We start from the raw sequence: 14,470 nt of genomic DNA, 5'->3' as shown, positions 1-14,470 counted from the left end.
AATAATTATCAAAACACAAGAAAAATTAATCCACCAAAACACAAGACATCAAGACTGCATGAAAAAACAAATCTTGAAGATATATACTAATCAGCGCGTTCACAGTTGGCAATAGCATACATAAAGCTTATGGCATTTTAACACCCTGGTATCATACATAGAGTATTTTTACCTTCTTTCAAAAGACCCAAAAATTAAAAAGAAAAAACAGATAGAGCAACCAAGACGTTATCTTTTTGTGTTAGGTGGCTTGATAAACCAAAAGGATTAAATATAAAGAACAGAAAGAAAAAATTATGTGTACCCGCGTGTTGAGAAAAGGGATGGTTTCAAAGGTGGAATGATAATTTTGAGTGGCAGATCCCGAAACTGTGTTGAGAAGGGGGATGGTTACAAAGCTGGAATGGTGGTTGTGTGTGGTAGATGCAAAAGTGATATGGGCAATGAAAATGGTGAGAGATTAAACTATGAGCGCAACAACTAATACACGTTCTTGACTAACAAAACTAAAAGGCGGGAATCAAGATTGGGAGGTGGGAATGAACTAAAACAGTAAAAAACATGGGAATGAAGTTTTGGAGGGATTGAAAAAAATAATAATGATTATTTAAATAATATCTCATACAATATGGATTTGATTGTCATCTCTTTATTTAGTTCTTATCTATATAAAATTTTCAATCTTGTGTGTAATTTATGAGTTTTGTTTTTAATCAAATTGTAAAAGCAATCCAAAAATTAGAGTTCGCCCGCTTTAAAAAATGGCAGGAATAAGCATGCTTTAATAAGTTAATATTACGATCCAAGTTCACTTTTTTAAAGCAAATAAAAATCTTCATTTTTTTATTGGAATATCTTTTGCAATTTTTTTCAACGACTTATGCTTGTTAAGCGTAAGTTTATAAATGCTTTCAGTATCTAAAAGATAGGGAGGTGGACGAGAAATTAGGGGGATGATGTGAGTGGGAAGTTATCAAATCTTATCTTATTTTTTAATTATTTTTTAATTTTTAATACAAGTTAGATTTTCTTAAATAATTTTTAAATGATAACATGGGTTACCTTTTAATATGTTTACACATGTTTTTCGATTAATACTTTTTGTATTTTTTTTTTTTGGTGAAAATTCTTTTTGTATTTAATTATTATGTATTTCATTCCACTTTCGGTTAATACTTTTTAAACGATACCATTTTTTAATACTTAATTTTATTATGTATTTGATTATTATATTAATGTAAAATATAAAATAGATATTATATTATATTAAAACATCTGGATGTATAAAATCATAAAGAATTTAAATTATAATATTATTAATTAAAATATATTTAAAATTAAATATTAATATTATTTTACAAATACTATTAATATTATTACGATATGAATAAAATTTAAACTATTTAAATTTCATTCATGTGATAAGATCTCTATCTTATTTTTATCCTATCCGAATTCTAATTCAAAATTTAAATTAAGATAAGGATCTAATTCTTATTTAATCTAAATATTATATTTAAACTTTACAAATACTTGATCTAATTCTTTATAAATATTATATTTAAACTTTACAAAAATTATATCCACTTAGCACCTGCATGAAACTATCTCATAGGTTCTACATTATACTCTTATAGGCCCAAAACCATATGCTAGTCCAAGCCAACTAAGTGTTTATTTGGATCCTCTCTCTTTTAAACTAAAAGCTACTTATAAGCAGAAGTTAGGCCAAACATGTTTTGAGAAAAGCTCTTATAATGAAAAGCTCTTTTTTATAATGAAGAAAAAAACTAAACGCCGAAAGCTCATAGGAGGAGCTTTTTTTCAAGCTCTTATCTACATTTCTTTAATTGTGTGCATTTTTTTGAAATGAAGAGCTATAGAAATAGAGAGAGAGAGAGAGAGAGAGAGATTTATTGAAATATGTACTTTTAAGCTAAAAATTTTAAGTAGTCACCAAAAAACTTTTAGCTTTTTTTTAAGCTCTTTTGTTTTATCTTTAGCTTATAATTAGTCACTTCTAGCTTAAAAAAAAGAGAGAATTCAAATAGGCTATAAGTGATATAGGTATATAAACTATTAGGACCAAATAGCCACTGGTATAAATAAGTATGGGCTTACTAAACCCTTTTAGTAGGATTAACATGATCATACAGAGTATTAGCAATACTGTGTGGCCTCAAAGCTAGATGAACGATCAAGTGATCAACCTTACCCATAGGGTTACTGTGCCAATCCATCGTTTCATCTCGTTATCCATCTTCAAGTCAAGAGCAAGGATATCATATCAACTCTAGAATGACTGGAAGTTAGCTTTTACAGAACTAGGAGTCCTCTTCCATAAACTCTAAAGATGGATTCATGAACTCCTTTATAATCCCTTGTGCACGGATTCTGATAGGATCAACCTATCGATTCAGCCAGAACACAGAGAACAGAGAAGGAGATGAGAAAAAAAGACTTTTATTCAGTAAAGAATGATTACAAGTATATTTGCTACCCTATCTCACCTGGATCTTCCTATATATAGTCTTTCCTGGAAGACTAATCGAATCATCCTAACAACCAAAGCAAACCTATACAACCCTCAATGATAATAGCAATACGTTCTATTACACAGTTACGACAACTCTAACTGGCTTCTAACAGACATAGTCTTCCTCATCGAACCTTCTAGGCCTTCTTCTAATTCTCTTTGGTTGATCTTCCTTCGGATTGCTTCCTTCCCTTTCTAGTCGCTGACCTTGTATTTCTTCATCCTCATCTGTGCCATCGTGTAATTCATTGGTGGCTATTACTTCTTGGTCCACTGTTTCACCGATACACGTGTGCGCACCTGCTTCTTCACAATTGCTTTGGGTTGTGTTATTATTTGTTGGGCTTGGGCCCGTATCAACACCTCCTCCATTAAAATTAACCTTGTCCTCAAGGTTGAAAGAAGGAAATTGAGTATGAAAGTCCTCCCACAGCTCCCAAGTTGTGAAGTCAACAGGCATGCCTTCCCACATGACTTGTACCATCTGAACTGGCTGGTCTGCAATATTTTCCCAACGTACAGCTAGCAACTGCTTGGGCTCCATCACCGGTAATCCACTGCTCACAATGTCAGGCAAGGGAAAAGGTTGTATGCTGGAATCCCCACAATGTGGTTTCAGTAATGACACATGGAATGTATGATGGATTTTGGCTTGTGGAGGTAAGTTGAGCATATAAGCTACTGCCCCCACTCTTTTTAAAACTTCAAAAGGACCAAAATATCTCCTAGATAGCTTATTAGAGGTCCTGTGGGCAAGTGAAGACTGTCTATAAGGCTGTAATTGCACCCATACCAAGTCACCCACTTTGTATTGCACATCCCTTCTATGTTGGTCCACTCTCTGCTTCATAAGCACCTGTGCTTGCTGTAAATTATCCTTTAGCTGCTGCAAGATAATTTGTCTCTCTACTAAAATCTGGTCCACCTCAATGGGAACTGTGCTGGATGGTACATAATCCAAAATGGAAGGAGGATCACGCCCAAAAACAGCCTTGAATGGAGACATTCCTGCTGAACTGTGAAAGGTAGTATTATAGCAAAATTCTGCCCAATGTAAAATCTTGGACCATCTCTTCGGGTAGTCAGCCACAAAGCATCTAAGATATTGTTGAAGAACTCGATTCACCACCTCAGTTTGGCCATCTGATTGTGGGTGATATGCTGTTGTTCTCCTGAGTTGAGTGCCACTGTTCTCAAATAACGCAGTCCAAAATCGGCTGAGAAAAACAGAATCTCTATCCGAAATAATGGATCTAGGAAGGCCATGTAATTTACAAATCATGTGTGTAAAAAGATCAGCTACCTTGACAGCAGTATATTTCAGGGGTAGGGAGCCAAAATGGGCCTGTTTGGACAATCTGTCTACTACAACAAAAATAGTAGCTTGGCCATGGGATAAAGGCAAACTTGTAATGAAGTCCATTGACAAGTCTTCCCATATTTTGTGTGGAATGGGCAGGGGTTGCAACAACCCAGCTGGAGCTTGAGTTTGATATTTGACTTGTTGACACACTTGACAAGCGTGGACAAATTTTTTGACATCATGTTTCATGCCAGGCCATTTAAAAGAAGCTGCCACTCGAGCCATGGTTTTCTGAATCCCTGTATGACCACTAGCCAGAGTAGAATGGCACTCATGCAGAATCTGTTGAACCAAGGCAGATGATGGGTCAATAAGGAGTTTACCGCTGTCTAATAGCAACCCATCCCTGATCTCCAGATGACTGTTGGTGTCAGCACCTGTAGTCAACTGCTTATATTTGTCTTGAAAGAAAACAGATTGCAAATTGTCCTGCCTCAGTTTGTCAAGAAGGTCAGCTTGCACCACTGATTGTGTAGTAAAAGACAGATGAGCAGGGTATCTAGAAAGGGCATCAGCTACCCTATTTTCCTTTCCAGGCTTGTACACTATTGTATACTGAAAACCCAAGAGTTTGGCCAAATAATGTTGCTGTTCTGGAGTTTGAACTACCTGGTCCAGCAGTGCTCTGAGGCTCTTTTGATCAGTCCTTATTAAAAATTTTCTGCCCAAGAGGTATTGCCTCCACTTTTTAACTCCTTCGGTGATAGCATACAGTTCTCTAACGTATGCAGAGGCTCGTTGCATTTTGAGGGACAACTTTTTGCTAAAATAAGAAATGGGATGCTCATGTTGGAGAAGGACAGCTCCAATACCCAAATCTGAAGCATCAGTTTCCACCACAAACTCATGAGTGAAATCTGGTAGAGCTAAAACTGGGGCTGTTGTCATTGCATTCTTGAGATGATTGAAGGAATGTTGTGCTGCACTAGTCCAATTAAATGCATCCTTCTTCAATAAATCAGTGAGAGGTGCTGCAATGGAAGCATAGCCACTAACAAACCTTCTATAATAGCCAGTAAGGCCCAAGAACCCCCTTAGCTGCTTTAAATTTGTAGGAGCTGGCCACTCCAGCATGTCTTGAACTTTCTTTTGGTCCATACTAACCCCAGCCACTGATACAATATGCCCCAAGTACTCTACCTCTTTTTGGCCAAAGGAACACTTACTTCTTTTAACAAATAATTGATGTTCTTTAAGTATGCACAAAACTGAACGTAAATGTTGTAAATGCAACTCGAACGAAGGGCTATATATAAGTATATCATCAAAGAAAACAGCAACAAATTTACGAAGGAAAGGCTGTAAAATAAAATTCATGGTAGCTTGGAAGGTGGATGGGGCATTTGTAAGGCCAAAAGGCATAACAAGGAACTCATAATGTCCTTGATGTGTCCTAAATGCGGTTTTATGAATATCATTAGGACTGACACGGATTTGATGATACCCAGACCTTAAATCCAACTTAGAAAAAAATTGGGAACCCCCTAATTCATCCATTAACTCATCAGCAGTAGGAATAGGGAACCTATCTCTAATTGTGATACTGTTTAAAGCACGGAAATCAATACAGAATCTCCATGATCCATCCTTTTTTTTAACTAGCAACACAGGAGAGGAAAAAGGAGAAGTACTATTTCTAATAAAACCAGAATCAAGCATTTGAAGAACTTGTTTTTCTATTTCATTTTTTTGGAATTGAGGGTACCTGTATGGCCGGACATTGACTGGCTTTGCTTGGGGTTCCAAGTGAATTTCATGGTCTAGTTGACGATAAGGAGGCAGTTCCTTAGGCTCCTGGAATATACAAGCATATTCCACCAATAAGTTTTCCACACTGGAATCCAATTCAGATGCTGGTTTGGCCGTGTAGGAGTCCAATAAAGTCAACTGATACAAAGAAGCTACTTGCCCTTGATTATGGATTTTCTTGAACTGATTGAACGAAATAGGAGAGTGGTGTTTGTCTCCTTGCAACTGAATAGATGAACCTTCCCAAGAAAATTCCATAGTAAGCTTGTTGTAATCCAAGACAATTGGGCCGAGTCCTTGTAACCATTGCACCCCTAACACCATATCTGCCCCTTGAATTGGCAATACGTAAAAATCAATGAGAAAAATGTGCTTCTGAATCTGAACAGGAACTGCTGGACAGAAACCTTCACACTTGAGCATATCGCCATTACCAACCATCACATCAAATTGTCTATCAGTAGTCATAGGCAGACCTAAGGAGGATGCTACCTTTGGTTGAAGGAAGTTGTGGGTGCTGCCTCCATCTATTAAGACTACCATGGTCGATTTGCCAATAAATCCAGTGAAACGAAGTGTTTGAGGAACAACAAATCCAGATAAAGCATGGAAGCTAATCTGAGGTGTGGAGGAATCTATTGAAGTGGTATCTTCAATAATATCGTCACTTATAGGCTCGATGTTGTCTGCTTCTGTGGAGAGTAACAGTTCCTCATCCGGAACATTCAAAATATGGACGGATGCTTTACATTTATAGCCAAAAAAATACTTGTCACCACAAGTAAAGCACAAATTCTTGTCCCTGCGTTCTTGAATTTGGCTTTGGGATAATCGGTGTGTGGTAGGTTTGTTTGTGGTATTTGGGGTAGTGGTATTAGAAGGTGTGGTGTTGTTGGGTATGGAAGGAGTGGGTAATAAGGGAGGTTGTGGGGAATATAATTTGGGATAGGTATTTTTATATTGTAGTTTGGTTTCCTGAATTTTGGCTAAGGAAATGGCACTGGTTAAAGTGGTTGGGCGAAATGATTTCACCTCTTGTTGAATGACTGGTTTCAGGCCAGATGTAAAACAACTCAGCAAAAAGGATTCGGAGAGACCATTTACCTTGTTCGACAAAGTCTCAAATTCCTCCTGATACTCAGTGACAGAACCTCTCTGGGTCAATTTGGACAACTTACCCTGATAATCTTCCAGTTCAGAGGGTCCAAATCGCACTTGCAAGGATTGCAAAAAAGATTCCCAAGAATCTATAGTAGTATTTTTGTGAAGCCATTGATAAAAGGACAGAGCCTTACCATCGAGGTAGAACGAAGCGATACGCAGTCGCTGATCTTCGTCGATATCATGAAAATCGAAGTACTGATTGATCTTGTAAATCCACCCTTGTGGATCTGAAGATCCATCAAACCTAGAAACTTTGATACGGAGATTACGCGTTGCAGCCGACTCACGGTTATTGTTGTTGTGGCTATGTGTCGAAGAAGCAGCAGAAGATTGGGTCTTCTCTCTGTAACTATCGAAAATAGCATCCAACTTGCATGTGATTTCCTGGAATTTCTTATGCATTTGCTCCTTCAAACCCTCAACCTCCGATTGAGTTTGATCCAATCGGTCGTCGATGGAACGAGCACGTGTTTCTGGGGCCATTGTTCAGGGATGAAAGCACCACTTGATAGGATCAACCTATCGATTCAGCCAGAACACAGAGAACAGAGAAGGAGATGAGAAAAAAAGACTTTTATTCAGTAAAGAATGATTACAAGTATTTTTGCTACCCTATCTCACCTGGATCTTCCTATATATAGTCTTTCCTGGAAGACTAATCGAATCATCCTAACAACCACAGCGATCCTATACAACCCTCAATGATAATAGCAATACGTTCTATTACACAGTTACGACAACTCTAACTGACTTCTAACAGACATAGTCTTCATCATCGAACCTTCTAGGCCTTCTTCTAATTCTCTTTGGTTGATCTTCCTTCGGATTGCTTCCTTCCCTTTCTAGTCGCTGACCTTGTATTTCTTCATCCTCATCTGTGCCATCGTGTAATTCATTGGTGGTTATTACTTCTTGGTCCACTGTTTCACCGATACACGTGTGCGCACCTGCTTCTTCACAATTGCTTTGGGTTGTGTTATTATTTGTTGGGCTTGGGCCCGTATCAGACACATGCAGACATGATGCCCCCAAGGCGTGAATGATGCAAAAAAGTCTATATAAACCCTTATCACTCTTCACAAGTCTTCTCTATCATCAATTCTTATATTTACATACATAATTATTAGCTTAAATTTAGTCTTTATTTTATTTGTTATTCCATTTTAAAATTAATTCAAATTTTGATTTTGTTCGTGTTGTGTTATATTACAATGGTAGGAAGGTGGAAGACCGACGAGGTGTCATGTTTGAAGGTGAAAAAAGGCCAACATGTATAAAAAGCAACGCATCCATTGACGAACTGCATCAGAGAATTCGTCAGAAGTTAACTCTTCAAGGTAACCAATGTATCACTCAAATCACTACAAGTTACGACAATCTGATCAATACATTAGTTTGCAAGTGGTTGATGATGAAGACGTCGAGATAATAATGGAAGAATTTTTCAGCCAGTCAAGGAAATATTTTTTTGAGTTGAATGTGGACATTGCCGGAGCAGAGGATGTAGTCTTCCCGGTGAGGTCAGTTGCTTTAAATTATCCATGTCATGCATCAACATCCGCTACTCATGCTTCTCCAGTTGCTAACATTTCTGAGGGAGATGAAAATGATCCTACTTGGGTTATGCATGACGACGACGACGGTGATGATGATGAAAATATCGCAATGGAAGAACGTCTTCTGGCCGAGGATGCTAGTGCTTCATATAACACCTCGTATTTCATAAACGTATATTTATTTATGAAAATGTGGATTAAGGGGTTGGATTAGTGAAAACTTGAAGTTAGGGTTAAAATACATTAAAAGGTGTAAAATGGTAATTTACCGAACACGTAACCCTAGGAGAGAAAAATTGAGTAGAAGGTCTCAATTGGAAAAACAAACACTTAAAATGGATCCAGATCAAAAAATTGAGGGGTTGGGCAAGTTTTTGGAAAATTGGTGAATAGTGATTTTACCGGTGTAAAATACTGCAGTATAATTGTACCGATAAGTGCGAAAATATGATCAGTATTTCTAAGAAGTAAAAATATGACGTGAAAAAGAAAAATATGTAGATTACGAATTTGTGGGTTAAAATGGATGATTTAAGAAAGTTAAGTGACATGTGGCACCCACTTAAGTGATTTAAGTGGTGAAAAGGCAAAGTGAGACACAAATCAGAATTTCTCTCTCTCTTTTTCTTCTTCCTCACGTGTTCTCCATGGTTTAGGGTAAGTGAGCTTTTCAAATTGCAACCTTAAGTTAGAGCCATTTTTTAGAGAAACTTTCAACTACAAAGTTGTTCCCCTTGAGTTTGTGGGTGACTTTCATGTAGAGTGCATCTTGTGGGGATCATTGTGTGAGGGGAAAACCCCATTTTTCATCCACGAGAATTTGAAAGTTTTGGAAAATTTTGGTGTTTCTTGGGTTGATTCATTGGTTGAAGACCTATCCTTGGATCGTTTGAAGACCATTGGTGGTAAGTTTCTATACTCTCTTTGAGTTTTCATGGAAATCATAAAATGGTTGAGGGTTTGATTATGTGTTGATGAGTGGTGATAGTTAGGGGCATTAAATGGTATGTCTCTTTTGGAATTTAATGCTTAAAATGATAAATAATGATGATTGATGCAATAAAAATTATTGGTGAAATGGATTAGTAACTTAGTAAAATTTATGGTGAGAATTAGGATTGGGGTCTTAATTATGGTTGTTGGAAATTAATTGTTGGTTGTTGAAATATTAATGAGGATCATTAATGATGGTGGAACCATATTAAAATACTTAAAAATCCCCTTAGATGATTGTAAGGGAACCCATCAACCAATAAGGAAATTTTGGGAAAATGGTATGGAAAAAAATTGTATAATCAATGGTTGATGCTTTGGTGCATAAAATAGTGGATTGGGGAGTTAGTTCAATGACTAAAACGAGTGAGCTAGTTGAAATGAATGAAAGATAGCCTTTAGGCCTAAGTGGTTATGTTTGGTTATTATTATTGTGAAATTGATTGATTGTATGCAAGTGTTGATGATCATGGTTATTGGTCAATATAGGTTACCTCTCTCGGACTCAATAGAAGTTGATTAAGCTTGGAGCTTACGTGGTAGAGCACTACTTGTCGAGTTAAGCTAAACTCTTGGTACTGGGGTTTATCTCCATGTGCATTCTGCCATACCCAGTGGAGGGTAGTGGTTGGATTGTGTGCTCTTTGACTTTGTATGAATGTATGTTCATGCATTATTGCCATGATTGTGTGACATGCTTGGAGCATGTTGAGTGACATATTATGATCTCTAGCCAGTAGATGTGTGTGGTTTGGACTTCCGCTGGTGATATCCCTTTGGGGGATTCCGGTCGGGTTTTGCCGTGGGGCCGACTCTGGGAGCGGTACCAGGATAATCCAAACGTGGGACTTTCGTTGGATAGGTCTCATTGGAGTTCCAGTTGAGTTTTTCCATGGAGTCGTCTCAACCATGGGAGAGACACCAGGAAGCTTCCCGAGAGTTATATGATAGGATCGTTGAACAGAATCCTTATGTGGATGTTCTTGGATGTGATATTTGTATGTTATGCATTTTATATGATGATCATTGTTTGCACATTGAGTGAGTCATGGGGTGAAGTGATCCTCTAGTACCCTTGGTTTACTAAGATATATTTGTATATTTCACCCCGCGTTTGGAAACATCATTTCAGGTTCTAGTGAGCATGGAGGATCTTCGGGCAAGAGGCCTGCACAGAGAAGACGTTGATCATGATGTACATAAGGAGAGCATAGCAATTTGGAGAGATGTATTTGATGCACATAGCATTGTATCTAGCATTTTAGACTTAGGTCATGAACATATTGCATGTTGTTATTGCCATGCATTTGGGTGTTCATGACAAGTTTCTAAGTCTATGTAGTTGATATATATTTATGTCTCTTGTTTATATTGACATTTTGGTGAGCATGGGACTTGTCCATGGCCGCACATGATATTTTGAGGCATTTGGAGACTTATTGTTGTAAATGAGCCATATGATGTGTAAATGGAAAAGAAAGGACAAATATTGTAATTGATACATTAGACAAGGTTTATGCATGATGGAATGGCCTAGAGCCTATATTAGTAATTGTACATGTGCTATATTGAGTAATAAAGGTTTAGGATTGAGATAATTGATCCCTTTTGAAGTCAAAAAGCTGTCAAATTGTGATTTCACAATAGGGGAATCGATTACCTTCCGTATGGGAATCGACTCCCTGAAACAGGGGACGCAGAATTCAGCTACTGCGAAGTCTACGAATCGATTACTTTTGGGATGGGAATCGATTTCCTAGTTCAAGAATCGATTACTTTTGTGATGGGAATCGATTCCTAAAAATAGGGGAGCCAAAATGGAGCTACTGACTTCTATAATAACGTGCTGGGAATCGATTTCCTGCAGTACGGGAATCGATTTCCTGCAGTACAGATTTGAAAATGATATTGTTTTACAACCCGGAATTGATAGTATTTCTAAGTAATGTTATCAGGAATAAGTATTTTGCTTCCGCAAGTTTTGCAATTATAATTACAGTGTTGTTTTTAATTTATTATGAAAATGGTTAATGGTTAATAACAAGGAGTTTCAAAAAGGAAAATGTTTACCCGTAATTTAATTAACTCAATTATTGTGATTGTAACTACGATTAATACCATATGCAATGATAACATTATCGGTACGTAACGGGCTGTTACACTTCAGAAGGAGGTGATGGTTGTGACAGGAGCGCGTCTCAAATCCCAGTATACCTTGAACCGGTGGAGTCTCAAATCCCGCAACTTAATGACATAGGCTCTGCACTATTAGCAGAACATCATGAAGGTATTTTACTGAATAACTCGTACTTGTTTTTATCTTTAAATAATGTATTAACAAGTTTTAATTCATATATGCAGGTGACGATGTTGTTATTCCTTTTTGGGAAGAAATTCCATATTACACACATATTGATTGGAGTTATCGGAGCGAACAAGAATCATGCACTGATTGTTCAGTTTCGGGATCGGGATCAATACAAGGTCTGTGGCAACTGGGTGACAAGTTATTTGTGAACCAGAAATTTGCAACGAAAAAGGAGGTTCAAATGGCACTGAAGATCAACCTCATGAGGGAGCATCAAGATGCAATTGTGATTAAGAGCACGCCTACAAAGTTAAGCATGAAATGTTGCGCGTATGATACGAGTTGCCCATGGCGCGTTAGGGCAATAAAACCAGTGTTTGGTAAAAATTGGAAGATTACCAGATGGGATGGGGATCACAATTGTTTGAATGATCATATTTCTCAGGGTCACAGACAAATGTTGATGTCATTGCGGAGCTCGTCCTAGGTACGTATTTCGTGTTAATGTATGCAACTTTGAAAGAGGTGTTATTGCTTATATAGGTTAATCTTAATGTGTATGTAACGTCTTCATTGCTAGGGATGATAAGGGAAGAACCATCAATCTCTATTGCACTGGTTCAAGAAAGGATCACCTCTAAATATGGATTCAAAGTTTCGTACAGAAAGGCATGGTATATGAAGCAGAGAGAAATTGCAATGATGTATGATGATTGGGAGGAACCATATGCTTTTTTACACAGGTGGTGTGAATACATGCTTCGCTTCTCGCTAGGTTCTTTTTATCATATTCAAACAAATGATTATATGTGGTGCATGGAATAGTTCCTGGAAAATGCGTGTTTCATATCTTCTGGACGTTTAGGCAGTGTTGCGAGGCATTCAATTTGCTAAACCAGTCATACAGATTGATGGCACTCATTTATATAGGAAGTCCAAAGGCAAATTGTTGGTTGCCACGACCAAAGATGGAAATGAAGAATGTTTACCCTTTGCATTTGCCATTGTTGAAGGTGAGACCTTGGAAGCCTGGGACTAAGTTCTTGTTAATATTGGTGCTCATGTTACACAAATGTCAAACATATGCCTCATCTCCGATCGACATCGTAGCATAATATCTGCTGTGGAGAATAACCGTAAATGGTAGCCACCAAATGCATGTCACATGTTTTGTATTCGTCATATTGCAAGCAACTTCAATCAGAAGTTTCAAAACGAGAGATTGAAGCGGACATTAAAGAATTTAGGTATTTTTGCCTCAACTGTAATTATCCTCGAATGTAGATCCGGTAACGGCTTGCTCGTCATTAGGCAATCCCTGTATACCGGCAACATCCTGCAAGGTGATATCACCTTCTATCATGTGAAATATATGTGTCTCTGGTCTCCACCTCTCGACCAGAGCACTAATCAATGTGACATCAATCTAAAATACATAATACAATTATCACATGGTATGTCGTTATATTGAATAACTATATAAAATGTTACATCGTCAAGTGCATACCTGAACATGTCGCATGCGTGCAACATGTATAAATTCAACCTATGTCAGGTAATCGACGACCACATCTAGAATAGCGCTGGCAGGTTGCCCCTTGTACCTTACCGTGCCGGGTCTATAGCTGACGAACATGCTTCGTATTCCACACCCGCTGTGAAATATTGGCACTCTGCATCCTCTTCTGAAGGACCTCTCACCTATATGGCTCAGGTATGATATACATATTAGGACCGGTAGGCTCTACCTCATGATCAGCTACAGAACCCCCAGATGATGATGAATCAGTCAGGATAAAAACCTATACAAAGTTTTAAATTTATTGCAACCGTTAATTTATAATGAAATTATACATACAAGTGTAATACAACATTGAAAATAATTTACAAAACAACTACTTACAACATGTAACAGTAACATTTATTTTAAAATTAATTAAGCAAATTGCTAATTCACTATCAAACTTATTAAGCAAATACCCTACAGCACTAATTCATTCGCAACTAAATAATATTATCATGCCTAGGTCATTAATTCATTCGTAAGTAATCAATTGGTACAAATAATCTAAGCATGTTCCTAACAATTTTATAATAAAGTGTATTAATTTGTTATTAATTAAAAATAATACCTAGGACACTAATTAATTCGTAATTAAATAATAATAATAATAATAATACTTAGTCACTACAACATTCCAAAGTCACTACAGTCTACAGCATTCATAACTCAACAAAATTTCTCTGTCACTACAAAATTTCTAAGTCACTCTAACAGTTTCCTAAGTCACTAATATACCCTAAACCCTAACATATTCTTAATATAGCACTGTAATTTAAATATATACATAGCACGTATTAAAATATTACTTTTGATAGTAGAGCTTCGCTACGCAAATTTTTACATAATGTAAAGAGCACAATCATCTTAGAGAGGTAAGCAAATTTTCACATAATGTAGAAAACAAATCGTCGTAGAGAGAGATTACAGTGAAAGTGTAAAACGGTAAAAATGAAAAATTTGGGATTTGTATAGGCTGCTTGAGACACGCCCTTTTAGACGTCACATGTCACGCTTGATTTGGGCATGACCCACCAAGCAGTGATACCATGTTTAGGCGTATGTAATAAATGCATACTTAATTTCAAAATAGTTATAAATTTGTAATTTTTTATTTAAAATACAATAAATTAATTTCTTTTCTCCAGATAATACAGTGTTACAGTTTTTTAACGGGATCGAATTTGAGCTCAAAAAATCTTCAGCTTTTCCTTTGGTACATCAAAAAATCTTCTACTTT

Source organism: Gastrolobium bilobum, unplaced genomic scaffold, assembly GCF_033153095.1.
Source record: "Gastrolobium bilobum isolate Gb01-03AN ecotype WA unplaced genomic scaffold, APGP_CSIRO_Gbil_v1 utg154757, whole genome shotgun sequence".
NCBI classification, from domain to species: Eukaryota; Viridiplantae; Streptophyta; class Magnoliopsida; order Fabales; family Fabaceae; genus Gastrolobium; species Gastrolobium bilobum.
This window is presented reverse-complemented; position numbering follows the sequence as displayed.